The following is a 22,955-nucleotide window of genomic DNA, read 5'->3' on the forward strand; positions in this document are numbered from 1 at the left end:
ACCCTAACCCTAACCCTAACCCTAACCCTAACCCTAACCCTAACCCTAACCCTAACCCTAACCCTAACCCTAACCCTAACCCTAACCCTAACCCTAACCCTAACCCTAACCCTAACCCTAACCCTAACCCTAACCCTAACCCTAACCCTAACCCTAACCCTAACCCTAACCCTAACCCTAACCCTAACCCTAACCCTAACCCTAACCCTAACCCTAACCCTAACCCTAACCCTAACCCTAACCCTAACCCTAACCCTAACCCTAACCCTAACCCTAACCCTAACCCTAACCCTAACCCTAACCCTAACCCTAACCCTAACCCTAACCCTAACCCTAACCCTAACCCTAACCCTAACCCTAACCCTAACCCTAACCCTAACCCTAACCCTAACCCTAACCCTAACCCTAACCCTAACCCTAACCCTAACCCTAACCCTAACCCTAACCCTAACCCTAACCCTAACCCTAACCCTAACCCTAACCCTAACCCTAACCCTAACCCTAACCCTAACCCTAACCCTAACCCTAACCCTAACCCTAACCCTAACCCTAACCCTAACCCTAACCCTAACCCTAACCCTAACCCTAACCCTAACCCTAACCCTAACCCTAACCCTAACCCTAACCCTAACCCTAACCCTAACCCTAACCCTAACCCTAACCCTAACCCTAACCCTAACCCTAACCCTAACCCTAACCCTAACCCTAACCCTAACCCTAACCCTAACCCTAACCCTAACCCTAACCCTAACCCTAACCCTAACCCTAACCCTAACCCTAACCCTAACCCTAACCCTAACCCTAACCCTAACCCTAACCCTAACCCTAACCCTAACCCTAACCCTAACCCTAACCCTAACCCTAACCCTAACCCTAACCCTAACCCTAACCCTAACCCTAACCCTAACCCTAACCCTAACCCTAACCCTAACCCTAACCCTAACCCTAACCCTAACCCTAACCCTAACCCTAACCCTAACCCTAACCCTAACCCTAACCCTAACCCTAACCCTAACCCTAACCCTAACCCTAACCCTAACCCTAACCCTAACCCTAACCCTAACCCTAACCCTAACCCTAACCCTAACCCTAACCCTAACCCTAACCCTAACCCTAACCCTAACCCTAACCCTAACCCTAACCCTAACCCTAACCCTAACCCTAACCCTAACCCTAACCCTAACCCTAACCCTAACCCTAACCCTAACCCTAACCCTAACCCTAACCCTAACCCTAACCCTAACCCTAACCCTAACCCTAACCCTAACCCTAACCCTAACCCTAACCCTAACCCTAACCCTAACCCTAACCCTAACCCTAACCCTAACCCTAACCCTAACCCTAACCCTAACCCTAACCCTAACCCTAACCCTAACCCTAACCCTAACCCTAACCCTAACCCTAACCCTAACCCTAACCCTAACCCTAACCCTAACCCTAACCCTAACCCTAACCCTAACCCTAACCCTAACCCTAACCCTAACCCTAACCCTAACCCTAACCCTAACCCTAACCCTAACCCTAACCCTAACCCTAACCCTAACCCTAACCCTAACCCTAACCCTAACCCTAACCCTAACCCTAACCCTAACCCTAACCCTAACCCTAACCCTAACCCTAACCCTAACCCTAACCCTAACCCTAACCCTAACCCTAACCCTAACCCTAACCCTAACCCTAACCCTAACCCTAACCCTAACCCTAACCCTAACCCTAACCCTAACCCTAACCCTAACCCTAACCCTAACCCTAACCCTAACCCTAACCCTAACCCTAACCCTAACCCTAACCCTAACCCTAACCCTAACCCTAACCCTAACCCTAACCCTAACCCTAACCCTAACCCTAACCCTAACCCTAACCCTAACCCTAACCCTAACCCTAACCCTAACCCTAACCCTAACCCTAACCCTAACCCTAACCCTAACCCTAACCCTAACCCTAACCCTAACCCTAACCCTAACCCTAACCCTAACCCTAACCCTAACCCTAACCCTAACCCTAACCCTAACCCTAACCCTAACCCTAACCCTAACCCTAACCCTAACCCTAACCCTAACCCTAACCCTAACCCTAACCCTAACCCTAACCCTAACCCTAACCCTAACCCTAACCCTAACCCTAACCCTAACCCTAACCCTAACCCTAACCCTAACCCTAACCCTAACCCTAACCCTAACCCTAACCCTAACCCTAACCCTAACCCTAACCCTAACCCTAACCCTAACCCTAACCCTAACCCTAACCCTAACCCTAACCCTAACCCTAACCCTAACCCTAACCCTAACCCTAACCCTAACCCTAACCCTAACCCTAACCCTAACCCTAACCCTAACCCTAACCCTAACCCTAACCCTAACCCTAACCCTAACCCTAACCCTAACCCTAACCCTAACCCTAACCCTAACCCTAACCCTAACCCTAACCCTAACCCTAACCCTAACCCTAACCCTAACCCTAACCCTAACCCTAACCCTAACCCTAACCCTAACCCTAACCCTAACCCTAACCCTAACCCTAACCCTAACCCTAACCCTAACCCTAACCCTAACCCTAACCCTAACCCTAACCCTAACCCTAACCCTAACCCTAACCCTAACCCTAACCCTAACCCTAACCCTAACCCTAACCCTAACCCTAACCCTAACCCTAACCCTAACCCTAACCCTAACCCTAACCCTAACCCTAACCCTAACCCTAACCCTAACCCTAACCCTAACCCTAACCCTAACCCTAACCCTAACCCTAACCCTAACCCTAACCCTAACCCTAACCCTAACCCTAACCCTAACCCTAACCCTAACCCTAACCCTAACCCTAACCCTAACCCTAACCCTAACCCTAACCCTAACCCTAACCCTAACCCTAACCCTAACCCTAACCCTAACCCTAACCCTAACCCTAACCCTAACCCTAACCCTAACCCTAACCCTAACCCTAACCCTAACCCTAACCCTAACCCTAACCCTAACCCTAACCCTAACCCTAACCCTAACCCTAACCCTAACCCTAACCCTAACCCTAACCCTAACCCTAACCCTAACCCTAACCCTAACCCTAACCCTAACCCTAACCCTAACCCTAACCCTAACCCTAACCCTAACCCTAACCCTAACCCTAACCCTAACCCTAACCCTAACCCTAACCCTAACCCTAACCCTAACCCTAACCCTAACCCTAACCCTAACCCTAACCCTAACCCTAACCCTAACCCTAACCCTAACCCTAACCCTAACCCTAACCCTAACCCTAACCCTAACCCTAACCCTAACCCTAACCCTAACCCTAACCCTAACCCTAACCCTAACCCTAACCCTAACCCTAACCCTAACCCTAACCCTAACCCTAACCCTAACCCTAACCCTAACCCTAACCCTAACCCTAACCCTAACCCTAACCCTAACCCTAACCCTAACCCTAACCCTAACCCTAACCCTAACCCTAACCCTAACCCTAACCCTAACCCTAACCCTAACCCTAACCCTAACCCTAACCCTAACCCTAACCCTAACCCTAACCCTAACCCTAACCCTAACCCTAACCCTAACCCTAACCCTAACCCTAACCCTAACCCTAACCCTAACCCTAACCCTAACCCTAACCCTAACCCTAACCCTAACCCTAACCCTAACCCTAACCCTAACCCTAACCCTAACCCTAACCCTAACCCTAACCCTAACCCTAACCCTAACCCTAACCCTAACCCTAACCCTAACCCTAACCCTAACCCTAACCCTAACCCTAACCCTAACCCTAACCCTAACCCTAACCCTAACCCTAACCCTAACCCTAACCCTAACCCTAACCCTAACCCTAACCCTAACCCTAACCCTAACCCTAACCCTAACCCTAACCCTAACCCTAACCCTAACCCTAACCCTAACCCTAACCCTAACCCTAACCCTAACCCTAACCCTAACCCTAACCCTAACCCTAACCCTAACCCTAACCCTAACCCTAACCCTAACCCTAACCCTAACCCTAACCCTAACCCTAACCCTAACCCTAACCCTAACCCTAACCCTAACCCTAACCCTAACCCTAACCCTAACCCTAACCCTAACCCTAACCCTAACCCTAACCCTAACCCTAACCCTAACCCTAACCCTAACCCTAACCCTAACCCTAACCCTAACCCTAACCCTAACCCTAACCCTAACCCTAACCCTAACCCTAACCCTAACCCTAACCCTAACCCTAACCCTAACCCTAACCCTAACCCTAACCCTAACCCTAACCCTAACCCTAACCCTAACCCTAACCCTAACCCTAACCCTAACCCTAACCCTAACCCTAACCCTAACCCTAACCCTAACCCTAACCCTAACCCTAACCCTAACCCTAACCCTAACCCTAACCCTAACCCTAACCCTAACCCTAACCCTAACCCTAACCCTAACCCTAACCCTAACCCTAACCCTAACCCTAACCCTAACCCTAACCCTAACCCTAACCCTAACCCTAACCCTAACCCTAACCCTAACCCTAACCCTAACCCTAACCCTAACCCTAACCCTAACCCTAACCCTAACCCTAACCCTAACCCTAACCCTAACCCTAACCCTAACCCTAACCCTAACCCTAACCCTAACCCTAACCCTAACCCTAACCCTAACCCTAACCCTAACCCTAACCCTAACCCTAACCCTAACCCTAACCCTAACCCTAACCCTAACCCTAACCCTAACCCTAACCCTAACCCTAACCCTAACCCTAACCCTAACCCTAACCCTAACCCTAACCCTAACCCTAACCCTAACCCTAACCCTAACCCTAACCCTAACCCTAACCCTAACCCTAACCCTAACCCTAACCCTAACCCTAACCCTAACCCTAACCCTAACCCTAACCCTAACCCCTAACCCTAACCCTAACCCTAACCCCTAACCCTAACCCTAACCCTAACCCTAACCCTAACCCTAACCCTAACCCTAACCCTAACCCTAACCCTAACCCTAACCCCTAACCCTAACCCTAACCCTAACCCCTAACCCTAACCCTAACCCTAACCCTAACCCTAACCCTAACCCTAACCCTAACCCTAACCCTAACCCTAACCCTAACCCCTAACCCTAACCCTAACCCTAACCCTAACCCTAACCCTAACCCTAACCCTAACCCTAACCCTAACCCTAACCCTAACCCTAACCCTAACCCTAACCCTAACCCTAACCCTAACCCTAACCCTAACCCTAACCCTAACCCTAACCCTAACCCTAACCCTAACCCTAACCCTAACCCTAACCCTAACCCTAACCCTAACCCTAACCCTAACCCTAACCCTAACCCTAACCCTAACCCTAACCCTAACCCTAACCCTAACCCTAACCCTAACCCTAACCCTAACCCTAACCCTAACCCTAACCCTAACCCTAACCCTAACCCTAACCCTAACCCTAACCCTAACCCCAACCCCAACCCTAACCCTAACCCTAACCCTAACCCTAACCCTAACCCTAACCCTAACCCTCTGCTCCGCCCCCGACACGCCCCCGGCTCCGCCCCCCGACACGCCCCCGCTCCGCCCCCGACACGCCCCCCGCTCCGCCCCCGACACGCCCCCCGCTCCGCCCCCGACACGCCCCCCGCTCCGCCCCCGACACGCCCCCCGCTCCGCCCCCGACACGCCCCCGCTCCGCCCCCCGGCTCCGCCCCCCGACACGCCCCCGGCTCAGCCCCCGACACGCCCCCCGGCTCCGCCCCCGACACGCCCCCGCTCCGCCCCCGACACGCCCACCGACACGCCCCCGCTCCGCCCCCGACACGCCCCCCGGCTCCGCCCCCCCGACACGCCCCCGCTCCGCCCCCCGACACGCCCTCGCTCCGCCCCCCGACACGCCCCTCGACACGCCCCCCGGCTCGCCCCCGGCTCCGCCCCCGACACGCCCCCCGCTCCGCCCCCCGACACGCCCCCGGCTCCGCCCCCGACACGCCCCCCGCTCCGCCCCCCGACACGCTTCCGGCTCCGCCCCCCGGCTCCGCCCCCCGACACGCCCCCCGGCTCCGCCCCCCGACACGCCCCCGGCTCCGCCCCCCGACACGCCCCCGGCTCCGCCCCCCGACACGCCCCCCTGCCTGGGCGGGGTTAGGGTTAGGGGAGGGGCTGGGGGCGGGGTTAGGGTTAGGGGAGGGCCTGGGGGCGGGGTCGGGGGAGTGGTTAGGGGCGGGGTTAGGGTTAGGGGAGGGGCTGGGGGCGGGGGAGTGGCTAGGGGCGGGGTGAGCGTCGGGGGAGTGGCAGGGGGCGGGGTGAGCGTCGGGGGAGTGGCTAGGGGCGGGGGAGTGGCAGGGGGCGGGGTGAGCGTCGGGGGAGTGGCAAGGGGCGGGGAGAGGAGGAGGGGTTGGGGCTACCTACTAGAACCCCTATTATGTATATAGTATATATATATACACACTATAGTATATATAGTGTATATATAGTGTATATATATAGTATATACAGTATATATACTATATAGTATATATATAAAAAGAAGAAAAATATAAAGTCTGGTGCAGCAGTAGAAATTTTGATGCTCCCAGGGAGTAAAAATTTCTCTTTTAAATGTTTTTTTTTTTTTTTTTTTTACTCCCTGGGAGCATGAAAATTTCTACTGCTGCTTTTTTATTCTAAGTTTAGAAAGGAAGAGAAAGAGAGGAAAAAGAAGAGAGAGTGAGAGGAAGAAGAGGAGAGAGTGAGAAGAAGAAGAGGAGAGAGTGAGAAGAAGAGAGTGAGAAGAAGAAGAAGAAGAGACAGTGAGAACAAGAGGAGAGAGTGAGGAGGAGAGAGTCAGAGTGAGAAGAAGAAGAGGAGAGAGTGAGGAGGAGAGAGTCAGAGTGAGAAGAAGAAGAGGAGAGAGTGAGGAGGAGAGAGTCAGAGTGAGAAGAAGAAGAGGAGAGAGTGAGGAGGAGAGAGTCAGAGTGAGAAGAAGAAGAAGAGAGAGTGAGGAGGAGAGAGTCAGAGTGAGAAGAAGAAGAAGAGAGAGTGAGGAGGAGAGAGTGAGTAGAATAAGAAGAAGAGACAGTGAGAACAAGAGGAGAGAGTGAGGAGGAGAGAGTCAGAGTGAGAAGAAGAAGAAGAGAGAGTGAGGAGGAGAGAGTGAGTAGAATAAGAAGAAGAGACAGTGAGAACAAGAGGAGAGAGTGAGGAGGAGAGAGTCAGAGTGAGAAGAACAAGAAGAGAGAGTGAGGAGGAGAGAGTGAGTAGAATAAGAAGAAGAGACAGTGAGAACAAGAGGAGAGAGTGAGGAGGAGAGAGTCAGAGTGAGAAGAACAAGAAGAGAGAGTGAGGAGGAGAGAGTGAGTAGAATAAGAAGAAGAGACAGAACAAGAGGAGAGAGTGAGGAGGAGAGAGTCAGAGTGAGAAGAATAAGAAGAGAGAGTGAGGAGGAGAGAGTGAGTAGAATAAGAAGAAGAGACAGTGAGAACAAGAGGAGAGAGTGAGGAGGAGAGAGTCAGAGTGAGAAGAACAAGAAGAGAGAGTGAGGAGGAGAGAGTGAGTAGAATAAGAAGAAGAGACAGAACAAGAGGAGAGAGTGAGGAGGAGAGAGTCAGAGTGAGAAGAATAAGAAGAGAGAGTGAGGAGGAGAGAGTGAGTAGAATAAGAAGAAGAGACAGTGAGAACAAGAGGAGAGAGTGAGGAGGAGACAGAGAAAGAAAAATGAAAGACTTAGAGAGAAAAGAAAAACCAAAAAAGTCAGATCAGAAAGAGTAAAGAGAAAAAGAGTGAAACGCAAACAGAAAAGGAAGCGCTTGAAATGAAAGAGAAAAGGAAATGGGCGAGGAAAAAAAGAAATAGAGACGGAACAAAAGGTAGGGTTCGAGAGGGAAAGAAATAGAGAGTTAGAAAGACAAAAGAGTTAAAGTTAGACAGAAAACAAAAAAGTGTTAGAGACAAAGAAAAGGATAGCGAGTGTTAGAAAGACAAAGGGTGACAAAGAGAAAAAAAAAAGAAGAAGAAAATGCAGTGAAACCTAGATTGAAAGAGACATACAAAGAGACATGGGGAAATACATGTAGAGGACTAGAAAAAATAGACAGGGTTAGAGAAACATAGAGATGTGTTAGAAATTGAAACAAAGGAAACACAGCCAGAGACAGAGAAAGAGTTAGATGTGGAAGGATAAAGTGAGGAATAGACTAAAGAGGAAAGTAAGAGGCAGAGGGAGAAATAGGGTAAAAATGATGACGCGACCACACCGAAGAAAGACGCGACACGAATGGTGGGCGGGGCAGAGGGTAAGGGGAATTGTTATTAGGGCTGATTAATCTTTATTCCTTTAATATACACTTCAGCAATACACAGGGAAACAAGGTATACAAATGTGAGTACAGATACAAATACAATTAAAAATACATCGTACCTGGGCACACAAGTACAAGTCCAATTTACATACAGCAAAATACATCAAAAGACAGGAACAACTGCAGATACAGAACAATATAATGTACTACAAGCCAAATACATATTGACGCAATATAACCGTTTCAGACGAGCCCTTTACGCTTTGATTGTTATGACGCGCCCGGAACAAAAACGGCACGAAACTCTCGGCCGACCTGCACGCCCCCTTCCTGTTGCGCACAAACTCACATTCGCTGCAACTGCATTCTGACACCTGAGCCGTCGTCGCTCCTCGGGAACGTGGTTCCCTGGAGACTCCCAAAAAATCCTCCTGCCTGACGAAAACCCCGGTCCCGGGGCGGTCGGCGCCCCAACTTTGGCGATGAACGTCGCCTCGCTGACCGGCCGGGACCGAGGAAAAAAAAACCCAGCCGGGGGGAAAAAAAAAAAAACCCCCCGGCTGGGGATTTTTTAATCTAAATTTAAAAATGAGTGGAAAAACCTGAAAGGCAATATGCACAAGGTTATGACTGCTTCACACACACAGCACTCCTTCGGCTTACACGCAAACCCACACTCGCTCTCGTCTCAACCGCTCCGCTAAGCCCTGGCCGCCGACGCTCAGTCGTGACGCTCCTCGGGAACGTGGCTCCCGGGAGACTCCCAAAAAATCCTCCTGCCTGACGAAAACCTCGGTCCCGGGGCGGTCGGCGCCCTAACTTTGGCGATGAACGTCGCCTCGCTGACCGGCCGGGACCGAGGAAAAAAAAACCCAGCCGGGGGGAAAAAAAAAAAACCCCCCGGCTGGGGATTTTTTATTCTAAATTTAAAAATGAGTGAAAAACCTGAAAGGCAATACACACAAGGTTATAACTGCTGCAGACACACAGCTGCAGACACAAGTACACACAAACCCTTACAGACAGACACAGACAATCGCACTCTCACACGTTCTTCTGCTGACAGGCTGGCTGCCACCCTTACGTGAAAGAATACGCTGAAGAATATGCTTTAAACGCATCTTCTGACCGCAGCTCCTCGATGTCGAATGGTAGATTCCGGGAAATCCTGTAGGCACCCGGCGACCTATGAGACAAGGGGAGGCGGTCAATGACTGACTATCTGAGAGCTAGGAGCTACACAGACTCTGGGCCCATCGCTGTTGTACCCGAAACCCCGTAGAGGACAGATGAATGGCAAAGTTTTATAACTGCTCTACCTAAGCATAACTACGTGGCCGGGCAAGGCAGCTCCGATCCTAATTGGCACAACAGAGGTGCATACAACATAAGCCAACGTTAGGTACATACAGTATAAGCGCAAACAACATAAGCCAACCTTAGGTACATACAGTATAAGCGCAAACAACATAAGCCAACGTTAGGTACATACAGTATAAGCGCAAACAACATAAGCCAAGGTAGGTACATACAGTATAAGCGCAAACAACATAAGCCAACGTTAGGTACATACAGTATAAGCGCAAACAACATAAGCCAAGGTAGGTACATACAGTATAAGCGCAAACAACATAAGCCAACCTTAGGTACATACAGTATAAGCGCAAACAACATAAGCCAACGTTAGGTACATACAGTATAAGCGCAAACAACATAAGCCAAGGTAGGTACATACAGTATAAGCGCAAACAACACAAGCCAACGTTAGGTACATACAGTATAAGCGCAAACAACATAAGCCAACGTTAGGTACATACAGTATAAGCGCAAACAACATAAGCCAACCTAGGTAGGCGTAACATGCGCGTGTACGATATAAGCCGATGTAGGTAGGCGCGACATAAGCTGACGGAGATAAGAGATAAGTGAGGACTTGATACAATTCTCCAGAAGACTAATTTTTAAGCCCTATATCCTTTGAGAAGGCAGATGCTACAGAACTACTGTGGTCAGGTGATGAGGGGCTAATAAGCTCTGTACGGAAGTCCGAGAGAAAGGCTACCAAAACTGAGAATGAAGATGAATGAGAACATCTCGTGTACATCTTTCGGTCCCAAAAAAGTAAATATGTAAAGATGCCGGAATAATTGATATCCGGAAAGGTATGTGAGCAAAATATGGCCGATACGGCAAAAAAATGATGCTGCTAAAGCATGGAGATGTAACAAAGACCTATGACACAGACAACGGGACATGGACACAGACAACGGGACACGGACACAAGTGGAAACTGCCTGGCAATTTCATCTTATGGACCCAAGATTCCTAAGCCAAGATGAGCCATGGGCTGATGATGCCAAAGGAAAGAGAGCCCTAGGGCAATAGCACTTGATGATGATGTGTAACTCCTTTCAAGATGTTAGTGCCAAAGCACTTAAGAGGAAGCCTAAGAAGCTCAGTAGGCCTAGAGAAGGAAGAAATGACTACAGGGTGACCGTGGCTATAGCTGCGGTCGTGAAGGCGTGCTCCTACAGTGAAGAGATCCACGACGACGTCGAGAGTCGAAGAAGGCCGCCGATGCGAACGTCACGAGAACGCGGATAGGGATCGGAACTGCCCTGCCCGGCGACGACTCTGGGGGGGCTGAGGAGAAACCCTCTCCCTTTGCTCCCGAGGGGCCCGTCCCACTATGGGCCTCTTCTCTGAGCTAACATCAAATAGCCTCCTGTACTAGTAAAGGTTTTCCCCCCCAGCTCCCACCTACTGGCCCCAGCACTTAGCTTTTGCAAGATGACCGGATGGAATCCCACGTCAGTTGGATGCGGACGGCGAGACGTTCTCTGCATCAGCTTCGGCGCTCCCGTTTCCAAACTTCAGCTACGCTCCTCCTCAGGGTACCTAAGACAAAACGGAAAATTCAACTAGTGCACACAAAAAGAGAAATCCCCGAAACGCCGACACACCGCCGCCCCGGCTCACCTGAAATCTCAATTTGACTCCACCGGCTGCCTGGAGGATACCTGGAAAACAAAAAGGTACACGCTTAAACATGCTGCTGCGTAACGGTCACCTGTGAGTCACCGTGCCTAAATGCCAACTCACCCGCTCGCCTCTGTTCCTTCACACAGCTCGGGCAGCGACAGCACCTGCAAAAACACAAAGCAAAAAAAACCCACACTCAGAAACTGTGAAAACAACATCCCCCTGACCTGAAAAATATACACACCCAGACCTTACACTTGAACCCACCTGGCCTTGGACATCCGGACCGGAGACATCTTGCAAGATGACTGCCTAAAATAAAACAAAGGAACCAAGAATGGATGCTTAGAATTGCACCAGAAATTGAGACCTGATTCAGAACAACTCCTTCTGTCCACTGCTCACCTGGCACACTTGGCCTTGACTGCTGCTGTCTGCCTGGACCTCCTAAAAATAAAGGCAAAGAACACTGTGGTAACACATTCACCATTGAGGCTTCCCCTGCCAATGCAAACAATGACTGACCCGCTAATGGCAACACCCTCCCCCAGGACTGGGGCCCTCTGCCGCAGATTTGAACTGTCAGCATCTGAAAGGAACTTGACTAGTGTCAAACAGCTGCAGGAAAATTTAGCAGCACCAAAAAGTTATATGAATAGCCCCATACAATCTAGAGCCCAACTACACCAGGCATTACAAATTTCAAGTCCCCAGGACTTGTGTTGTTACAGGCTATGCAACAGGGCAGAGTAGCTCCAGGAAAAATACGTGTAGACACCCGTGACACAAGACAGGGACAGAGAGCTTTTGAAGAGAAGAAAGGACTGAGAGACCCAAAGAACACAGAGTGCACCAGAGACAAGTGACAGGACACACACTGGAACTGCTCTGCCCTGAGCACCTCAGCACTGTGGTCAAAACAGACACTTTTTGCCTTTAGGTGGCTGAAGGAGACACTTCTTGGACATCCTCTTATCCAAAACTGACACAAAAACCCCTTCCAGGAAGTCCTAACTCAGCACCCCACTTCCATCCCCTCTGTGGGTCATAACCCTCCACTTATCTTGCACGCAGCTGGGGATGCAAATCCCTCTTGAGTGTAGAAGGTGGCCATCTGCCTGTCTGCTAAGTTCCAGCTGTCACCTCTTGGTCTGCCAAGAGAGAGAAAACTAAATATCAGTGCACGGTCTTAGCAGCACATCGGCTAAAAACTTGTAATTCTGCTACTCACCGTCCTCCTCAGAATGCCTGGGTTCCTGGCATGCACGCTTCAAGCGTGCTTGGACTCTGATGTCATCATCGCAGGGTACACCTAGGTTAAGTGGAGACAAGACAACATGGCATTACTGAAACATGAGAGTACTGGGCTGTGGTCCTTTGCTCAAATTACAAACATGTTACGGCAAACTCCTGATACAATCTAGAGCCCAACTACACCTGGCATTACCAATTTCAAGTCCCCAGGACTTGTGTTGTTACAGGCTATGCAGCAGGGCAGAGCAGCTCCGGGAAAAATATGTGCAGACACCCGTGACACAGGACAGGGACAGAGAGCTTTTGAAGAGAAGAAAGGACTGAGAGACCCAAAGAACACAGAGTGCACCAGAGACAAGTGACAGGACACACACTGGAACTGCTCTGCCCTGAGCACCTCAGCACTGTGGTCAAAACAGACACTTTCCCTTTAGGTGGCCTAAGGAGATGCTTCTTGCACATCCCCGTCTCCAAAACTGACACAAAAAACCCCTTCTAGAAAGTCCCAACCCAGCACCCCTCTTTCATCCCCTCTGTGGGTCATAACCCTCCACTTATCTTGCACGCAGCTGGGGATGCAAATCCCTCTTGAGTGTAGAAGGTGGCCATCTGCCTGTCTGCTAAGTTCCAGCTGTCACCTCTGGGTCTGCCAAGACAAAGAAAACTAAACATCAGTGCACGGTCTGAACAGCACATCAGCCAAAAACTTGTAATTCTGCTACTCACCGTCCTCCTCAGAATGCCCGGGTTCTTGGCCTGCACGCTTCAGACGTGCTTGGATTCCGACGCCGTCATTGCAGGGTACGCCTAGGTTAAGTGGAGACAAGGCGACATGACATTGCTGAAACGTGACTGTACTCTCACACCCCCCTCCCTGCCTCTGGGACTCACCGCAACTCCGCAGCCATTCCTCAGGGCTACTCAGATGGGACCTTGAAATGCAGGACTGGAAGGCTCCGTCACAGGGTCCTGTAATGCTTCCAGAGAGATCCAAAGTGCATGAAACCTGGTCCATCAGCTGGTTGGTAACAGAGGTATGCGTACTCCGAGTCGATTCCCTAAAGCACACAAACAAGAATAGATGCTTAGAGTCACACCAAAAACGGAAAGCTTAGCAAGAACAACTGCTTTTGTCCACTGCTAACCTGGCACACTTGGCCTTGACTGCTGCTATCTGCCTGGACCTCCTGAAAATAAAGGCAAAGAACACTGCTGTAACACGGTCACCATTTAGGCTGCCCCTGCAAATGCAAACAATGACTGACCTGCTCATGGAAAAATCTCCACACAAGACTGGGGCCCTCTGCCACTGATTTGGACTGTCTGCATCTAAAAGGAAGTTAGGACTAGTGTCAAATGGCTGCAGGACAACTTAGCAGAACCAAACATGTTATGTCAATATCCCCATAAAATCTAGAGCCCAACTACACCCTGCACTGCCAATTTCAAGTCCCCAGGACTTGCGCTATTACAGGCTATGCAGCAGGGCAGATCAGCTCCGGGAAAAATACGTGCAGACACCCGTGACACAGGACAGGGAGAGAGAGCTTTTGAGGAGAAGAAAGGACCGAGAGACCCAAAGATCACAGAGTGCACCAGAGACAAGTGACAGGACACACACCGGCACTGCTCTGCCCTGAGCACCTCAGCACTGTGGTCAAAACAGACACTTTCCCTTTAGCTGGCCTAAGGGGACAATTCTTGCACATCCCCGCTCCCAAAGCTGATTCAAAAGGCCCTCCCAGCACACCCTCTTTCATCCCTCTATGGGTCTGAGCCCTATACTTATCTCTTGGGCATCTGGGGATGAGAATCCATGTCACGTGTGAATGGAGGCTGCCTCGCCTGCAGGGAATGTCCTATGGTCACCGGGCTGTGGTCCCGTGCTCAGCTACAATCGAGAACACCAAACATCACTGCATGATCTTAGCTGCACAATGGACAAAACCCAGCAATCCCGCTACTCACCGTTCTCCTAAGAATGCTCGGGCCGCTCACTTTGGCCAGGCTCGGAGGCTGCCACCGTCATCGCAGGGTCTGCCTGGTTAAGAAGAGACAAAGTGACTCAGCATTGCTGAAACCTAAGAGGACCTTGGCTCCCCCTCCCTACCTCGGTGACTCACCCCAACTCCTCTGCCATTGCCAAGGACTACCTGGATGCCATCTTTAAATACAAAATTTCAAGGCTTCATCTCAGAGTCCTGCAATATTTCCAAAGGGCTCACAAGCACAGGAAATCCAGGCCATCGGCTGTCGGTCACAAAGGCTTGGCATACTCTGAGTCGATTCCCTAAAGCACACAAACAAGAATGGATGCTTACAGTTGAATCAAAAAGTAAAAGCTGAGCAAAAACAACTGCTTTGGCCCACTGCTCACCTGGCACACTTGGCCTTGACTGCTGCTGTCTGCCTGGACCTCCTGAAAATAAAGGTAAAGAGCACCGCTGTAATACAGTCACCATTTAGGCTTCCCCTGCAAATGCAAACATCGACTGACCTGCACATAGAAACACCCTGACCCAGGACTGGGGCCCTCTGCCACAGATTTGAATTGTCTGCATCTGAAAGGAAATTAGGACTAATGTCAAACGGCTGCAGGACAACTTAGCATCACCAAACATGTTATGGCAAACTCCTGATACAATCTAGAGCCCAACTACACCTGGCATTACCAATTTCAAGTCCCCAGGACTTGTGCTATTACAGGCTGTGCAGCAGGGCAGAGCAGCTCCAGGAAAAATATGTGTAGACACCCGTGACACAGGACAGGGACAGAGAGCTTTTGAAGAGAAGAAAGGACTGAGAGACCCAAAGAACACACAGTGCACCAGAGACAAGTGACAGGACACACACCGGAACTCCTCTGCCCTGAGCACCTCAGCACTGTGGTCAAAACAGACACTTTCCCTTTAGCTGGCCTAAGGGGACAATTCTTGCACAACCCCGCTCCCAAAGCTGATTCAAAAGGCCCTCCCAGTACATCCTCTTTCATCCCTCTATGGGTCTGAGCCCTATACTTATCTCTTGGGCATCTGGGGAGGAGAATCCACGTCGCGTCCCAATGGAGGCTGCCTCGCCTGCGGGGAATGTCCAATGGTCACCGGGCTGTGGTCCCGTGCTCAGCTACAATGGAGAACACCAAACATCACTGCAAGATCTTAGCTGCACAATGGACAACACCCAGCAATCCCGCTACTCACCGTTCTCCTAAGAATGCTCGGGCCGCTCACTTTGGCCAGGCTCGGAGGCTGCCACCGTCATCGCAGGGTCTGCCTGGGTTAAGAAGAGACAAAGTGACTCAGCATTGCTGAAACCTAAGAGGACCTTGGCTCCCCCTCCCTACCTCAGCAACTCACCGCAACTCCTCAGCCAGTGCCAAGGGCTACCTGGCAGCCATCGTGAAATAAAAAATTTCAAGGCTTCATCTCAGAGTCCAGCAATACTTCCAGAAGGCTCACAAGCACAGGAAATCCAGGCCATCGGCTGTCGGTCAAAAAGGCTTGGCATACTCTTGAGTCGATTCCTTAAAGCACACAAACAAGAATGGATGCTAACAGTTCAATCAAAAACTAAAAGCTGAGCAAAAACAACTGCTTTGGTCCACTGCTCACCTGGCACACTTGGCCTTGACTGCTGCCGTCTGCCTGGATCTCCTGAAAATAAAGGCAAAGAACACTGCTGTAAGACGGTCACCATTGAGGCTGCCCCTGCAAATGTAAACAATGACTGACCTGCACATAGGAAAAACCACACCCAGGACTGGGGCTCTCTGCCACTGATTTCAGTTGTCAGCATCTGAAAGGAAGTTAGGACTAGTGTCAAATGGCTGCAGGACAACTTAGCAGAACCAAACATGTTATGTCTATCTCCCCATAAAATCTAGAGCCCAACTACATCCTGCATTAAAAATTTCAAGTCCCTAGGACTTGTGCTATTACAGGCTACGCAGCAGGGCAGAGCAGCTGCGGGACAAATACATGCAGACACCCGTGACACAGGACAGGGAGAGAGAGCTTTTGAGGAGAAGAAAGGACCGAGAGACCCAAAGAACACACAGTGCACCAGAGACAAGTGACAGGACACACACCGGAACTGTTCTGCCCTGAGCACCTCAGCGCTATGGTCAAAACAGACACTTTCCCTTTAGCTGGCCTAAGGGGACACTTCTTGCACATCCCTGCCCCCAAAGCTCATTCATAAGGCCCTCCCAGCACCCTACTTTAATCCCCTCTGTGGACCTTAGCCCTATACTTATCTCTCAGGCATCTGGGGATGAGAATCCCGTCGTGTGCCAATGGAGGCTGCCTCGCCTGCGGGGAATGTCCTATGGTCACCGGGCTGTGGTCCCGTGCTCAGCTACAATCGAGAACACCAAACATCACTGCATGATCTTAGCTGCACAATGGACAACACCCAGCAATCCCGCTACTCACCGTTCTCCTAAGAATGCTCGGGCCGCTCACTTTGGCCAGGCTCGGAGGCTGCCACCATCATCGCAGGGTCAGCCTGGGTTAAGAAGAGGCAAAGTGACTCGGCATTGCTGAAACCTAAGAGGACCTTGGCTCCCCCTCCCTACCTCAGCGACTCACCGCAACTCCTCAGCCATTGCCAAAGGCTCCCTGGATGCCATCGTGAAATACAAAATTTCAAGGCTTCATCTCAGAGTCCAGCAATACTTCCAGAAGGCTCACAAGCACAAGAAATCCAGGCCATCAGCTGTTGGGGACAGGGGCTTGGCATACTCTGAGTGGATTCCCTAAAGCACACAAACAAGAATGGATGCTTACAGTTGAATCAAAAAGTAAAAGCTGAGCAAAAACAACTGCTTTTGTCCACTGCTCACCTGGCACACTTGGCCTTGACTGCTGCTATCTGCCTGGACCTCCTGAAAATAAAGGCAAAGAACACTGCTGTAATACAGTCACCATTTAGGCTTCCCCTGCAAATGCAAACAATGACTGACCTGCTCATGGAAACACCCTCCCCCAGGACTGGGGCCCTCTGCCACTGATTTCAGTTGTCAGCATCTGAAAGGAAGTTAGGACTAGTGTCAAACAGGTGCAGGACAACTTAGCATCACCAAACATGTTACGGCAACCTCCTGATACAATCTAGAGCCCAACTACACCCGGCATTACAAATTTCAAGTCCCCAGGACTTGTGCTAATACAGGCTATGCAGCAGGGCAGAGCAGCTCCAGGAAAAATATGTGCAGACACCTGTGACACAGGACAGGGCGAGAGAGCTTTTGAGGAGAAAAAAGGACTGAGAGATGCAAAGATAATAGGGTGCACCAGAGATGAGTGACAGGACACACGCCAGCACTGCTCTGCCCTGAGCAGCTCAGCACTGAGATCAAAACAGACGCTTTCCCTTTAGGTGGCCTTAGGAGACGCTTCTTGGGCATCCCCATCTCCAAAATTGACTCAAAAACCCCTCCTGGGGAATCCCACCCGGCACCTCTCTTCCATTCCCTCTGTGGGTTGTAGCCCTGCACTTATCTTGCACGTATCAGGGGATGAAAATCCCCATCGGGTGCAGAAGGAAGACACTGCTCCCATCTCCAGGCCCTGGCCCTGACTTATCTTTTGGATGACTGGTGATGTGAATCCACCTTGGACCTGAAATGAGTCTGGCTCAGAGGAGATAGCCTGTTAGCCTCTTAGTCTCCTAAAATAAAGAACGGGATAATCAATGGTTGTGTTTCGTGCTATGTGGGCCGAATCTCAGCAAGTCAGTTACTTATCCTCTCCTGAGTGTGCCTGGGTGTTCAAGTCTCCGGCCTCATCCTCAGTCTAAGGTATGGCTGTTATGATGAGTGGCACCGGGGTTAGAGAGGCAAAGCTACGTGGCATTTGTGTGAGTTCGGTGGATGAGCTTGTGTGCCGTATGACACGTGGATGCCTCTGCTATGCTTGTGAAAAGCTTTGCAGATACGCACCGTTTCTCACCCTACTGCCTGCAAACCCCCACCGGGATAACTCCTAACTCGGTACCCTGCTTACTCTCCCTCTCCTAGTCACAATCGTCAACTCACCTGAAGCCACCATCTCACACATCATCTTTGACACAGTGCGGATGCCTTCTGCGTTGTGATGAATCTGCTGGAAAAATGTTGCGCTTGACACAAACTGCAATTACTGGAAGTTGCCCTCCTCCTAAAAAAAGAAGAAAAAAATCAGAAATTACAAAAGCACCTTACCAGCCCTGAATACTCAACCCCAAACTGTGAATTTAAATACTCCCTGTGTTCAACATTGTTTTCTTTGCAGTATCTTCAAAGTCTCTGTTGCATTAGAAGCCCAAAAGCAGCTGCAGAGAACAAGCTAAGCTAAAGGAGCCTCTTCATCTGAATGAGAGGAGAGCTCTTACCCCAGCTGATCCCACTGAGGGAATGAAGCCCCTTGGGAAAGGCTGGGGTTAATATACCCCTGATTGGGCCCGCCTCTCGTTCCCGTGGCACCTGGGAAAAGGGAGGGGGCAAACCCCACAGTGTATAAAAGCCATCAGAGGAGCTGTGGCTATTTGGCTCCTCTGGCTTGAATTCAAGGAGAAGAAAGGGCTGGATATAGAAGAAAACTCTTCAGGGAAATGACAGCTCTTTCTTTTTTCTACAACTGCTTGGAGCAAAAGGGCAAAAAATCTGGTAAGAAATAAAACTTTGTTTTTAGGCAGCATATCTAGATAAGTTGGGTAATTTGCTGTTAACTTATATAATTATTCCTCAGTGACTACTAAGTAGTACTCAACCTGAGACTAAGGGTGGAGAAAAACACTAATTATATGAACAGTTTAAGTCTCCTTGGGGCTGCTAATTAGGACTAACTACATTATAAATAACAATAAGAAAAACAATAGGCTCCTGGGCAGCATAAAGGTTAAGTACGTGCTAGGCTTGCCTTTCTCTGAGGTACTTAGTCCTAGGGCACAGAAAGAAGTGCCCTGAAAAGTAGTTTTAAATGCTGAAAAAGCATCTTAGAAGAGCCTCCTTCAAATTAATCCCTTAAAATGAAGAAATGGGGAAGTTGCCTCCACTGATACCATGGCAAATAAATGGCTTCCGCCCTTTAACTTAATCCCCTCGAATACTGGGAAAAGAGAGGCTTTCCTCAATTTAAATCTCTCCAGTTATGAAGACAGAGGGATTTTCCCCTCAATCCAAACCCTTAAGAAAGAGAGATAGCTGGGCTTCCCCCTCAATTTAAGCCTTAGGACAACAAAAAGGGTTACTCTTAATTCAAACCCATAAACAACATTGTCAAGGTTTTCCCCCTCTATTTAAACTGGAAAATAATGGAATATGGGGATTCCCTGTCAATTACCACCCCTAACAGCATAGAAAAGGCAGGGACTCTTTCAAATGAGACCATTAAAATTGCAGGGGAAGTGCATTTCCTCATTATTTGAAAGCAAGAAATAATGGAAAAGGAAGTTTTTTCCCATACTTTAAACCCCTTGTCTCTCCATAACCCCTCTTTTTTCTGGGAGTGCTGTGGAAGGTCTTGGGGTTCTAGGGAGGGACTGACACAATAAAAGGGGAAAGTTGAAAGCTCTCCTATGGAACCCCACATGCTGCCCGGCCTGCTCAGGTGCTGCCCCTTGGCAAGAGGGCTCTGCCCTCTGCATTTTCTCAGAGGGATGCTCCGTGCCCGGGTGGGTCCGGCTGTTCCCCGGTCCCAGCTGGATGTTCCGACTGTAGCTCCTGGAGGGACGCTTGGGATACCCCTGTTAGCCCCTCTGGATTAGCAGCTCCCTGTGCAGGTGTGCGCAGGTAGCTGCACTAAAAGCAGCTGCTCGCATGGGGAGCTGCTACACCTAAGAGTGGGGGATAAGGTGAAGAAAGGTCCTGTGGGGTGTTCCCTCCCCTACACAGCCCTTTGCCAGACCCTTAAACAATGGGGTGCCAGATTTTCATTGCCAAGATAATTAACAATCTTTCCCCTGGCCAAACAGGAATGGTGCTAACAAAATTGCAAACAGTGAATGATTTCTCACAGACCACAGCTGCCAACACCAGGAATTCTCGCTGCCCTTAGAGAGCAGCACACCTCCAGTGAAGAGACATCAACACACAGAGAGGGTGAGGTTGGTTTTATAGGGAAAAAGGGCAGAGGTTGGATCACGAGGTCTGTGGCTGCAAGTGACATTCTACATCATTTTGTTCTGAATGGCACAGGATTTATCCTGGAGCAAAACTGCTCCCACCAAGAATTCTGCCTGCCCCGGAAGAGACAAGCACCTCCTTAAAATTGAAACCAGGAAGTGTAGAGGGTGAGCCATGTTTCACAGAGAATAGGGCCAGTGACAGAGTCCAAAACCCAGGGGCCATGAAAGAAGGGCCGCCCACTGAAAATCTGAATGCAGAAGGATGTGTTGTGGACCCAAGCTGCCCTGATGTTAATCAGGGGTTATCTTAAACATCCCAAGCACAACTCGCAAACTGACATCAGGAACCTGGACTGGTGAGTTTTCTTTCCCAGGCTAAAAGTCTGGAATTGGCACTCAGGACCCCCTGGCCCTGGGTGGGCAGCTGACTGCAACAAATATGACCATCGAAGAATATCTCCCAGACCCCATCTGCCCCCACCTCAAACTTGTACTGCCCTGATGGTCCCAATGGAGCCCTAAAAACTGACATCAGGAACCTGGACTGGTGAGTTTTCTTCCAAGGGAAAAGGGCAGGAGTATGGGCCCAGGGGCTCCTGGCCCTGAGCAGGAACCTGACTTCAAAAACTCCAATCATCAAAGGATGTATCCCAGAACACAGCTGTCCCCACCTCAAACTTGCACTGCCCTGACAGTCCCATGGGAGCACTACAAACTGACATCAAGAACCGGAACTGGTGAGCTTTCTTTCCCAGGAAAAAGAGCTGGAATTACAGCACTGGACCCCCTGGCCTTGGGCAGGCGCCTGACTGCAACAAATACGAATATGGAAGGATATCACCCAGACACCATCTCCTCCAACCTCAAACTTGTGCTGCCCTGACAGTCCCAAGGGAGCCCTGCAAACTGACATTAGGAACCTGGACTGGTGAGTTTTCTTTCCAGGGAAAAGGGCTGGAGTATGTGCTCAGGGATCCCTGGGCATGAGCTGGCACAGAACTACAAAAACTCCAATCATCGAAGGATGCATCCCAGAACAAAGTTGTCCCCATCTCAGACTTGCACTGCCCTGATAGTCCCATGGGAGCACTACAAACCGACATCAAGAAACTGGACTTTGAGTATTCTTTCCCAGGGTAAAGGGCCAGAGTATGTGCCCAGAGGTCCCTGCCCCTGAGCTGGCACCTGACTTCAAAACATCGAAACACTGAAGGATGCATCCCAGGACAAAGCTGTCCCCACCTCAAACTTGCGCTGCCCTGAGAGTCCCAAGGGAGCCCTACAAACTGACATCAGGAACCTGGACTGGTGAGTTTGCTTTTCAAGGAAAAAGGCTGGAATTAGAGCAAAGGTCCCCCTGGCCTTGGGTAGGTGCCTGGCTGCAACTCATAAGAACATCAAAGGATATCTCCGAGACTTCATCTGCCCCCACCTCAAACTTGCGCTGCCCTGAGAGTCCCAAAGGGAGCCCTACAAACTGACATCAGGAACCTGGACTGGTGAGTTTTCTTTCCAGGGAGAAGGCTGGAAAATATTTCCAGCTGCCCCTGGCCCTGAGCTGGCGCCTCACTCCAAATACTCCAAACATCGAAGGAAGCATTCCAGAACAAAGCTGTCCCCACCTCAAACTTGCGCTGCCCTGAGAGTCCCAAGGGAGCCCTACAAACTGACATCAGGAACCTGGACTGGTGAGTTTCCTTTTCAGGGAAAAGGGCTGGAATTAGAGCAAAGTTCCCCCTGGCCTTGGGCAGGCGCCTGACTGTAACTCATAAGAACATCAAAGGATATCTCCGAGACTTCATCTGCCCCCACCTCAAACTTGCGCTGCCCTGAGAGTCCCAAGGGAGCCCTACAAACTGACATCAGGAACCTGGACTGGTGAGTTTCCTTTTCAGGGAAAAGGCTGGAAGATATGCCAGGGGCCCCTGGCCCTGAGCTGGCGCCTCACTCCAAAAACTCCAAACATCGAAGGATGCATCCCAGAACAAAGCTGTCCCCACCTCAAACTTGCGCTGCCCTGAGAGTCCCAAGGGAGCCCTACAAACTGACATCAGGAACCTGGACTGGTGAGTTTTCTTTCCAGGGAAAAGGCTGGGAAATGTGCCCAGGTGCCCCAGGCCCTGAGCTGGCACCGCACTCCAAAACCTCCAAACATCAAAGGATGCATCCCAGAACAAAGCTGTCCCCACCTCAAAATTGTGCTGCCAGTACAGTGCCAAGGGAGACCTACAAACTGACATCAGGAACCTGGCCTGGTGAGTTTCCTTTTCAGGGAAAAAGGCTGGAATTACAACAAAGGTCCCCTGGCCCTGAGCTGGCACCTGACTGCAACACATAAGAACATCAAAGGATATCTCCGAGACTTCATCTGCCCCAACATGTAACTTGTGCTG

The 22,955-nt window shown here is 50.3% G+C and overlaps 1 long non-coding RNA gene across 10 annotated transcripts in view; it reads right to left on the reverse strand.

Annotated features, from left to right (window-relative positions):
* Positions 1 to 9,124: 9,124 nt before the first annotated feature.
* The window catches only part of LOC144248468 (uncharacterized), a 135,650-nt gene continuing 121,819 nt past the window's right edge, over positions 9,125 to 22,955 (reverse strand). The window contains exons 1-13 of one of the 10 annotated variants that reach the window (XR_014952329.1): positions 16,890 to 21,832; positions 16,068 to 16,812; positions 15,813 to 15,979; positions 14,954 to 15,729; positions 14,834 to 14,875; positions 13,348 to 14,746; positions 13,183 to 13,263; positions 12,434 to 13,102; positions 11,608 to 12,353; positions 11,470 to 11,514; positions 11,323 to 11,366; positions 11,200 to 11,240; positions 9,125 to 11,118 (exon numbers count right to left, since the gene is read on the reverse strand). This is a non-coding gene — a long non-coding RNA (uncharacterized LOC144248468). Of the gene's footprint in view, positions 11,119 to 11,199; positions 11,241 to 11,322; positions 11,367 to 11,469; positions 11,515 to 11,607; positions 12,354 to 12,433; positions 13,103 to 13,182; positions 13,264 to 13,347; positions 15,730 to 15,812; positions 15,980 to 16,067; positions 16,813 to 16,889; positions 21,833 to 22,955 lie in introns of those variants that run through there. The other 9 variants (XR_014952332.1, XR_014952334.1, XR_014952333.1 and 6 more) reach the window with 9 other exon arrangements.

This window comes from Lonchura striata, chromosome 1A (assembly GCF_050655825.1).
Source record: "Lonchura striata isolate lonStrDom1 chromosome 1A, ASM5065582v1, whole genome shotgun sequence".
NCBI lineage: Eukaryota > Metazoa > Chordata > Aves > Passeriformes > Estrildidae > Lonchura > Lonchura striata.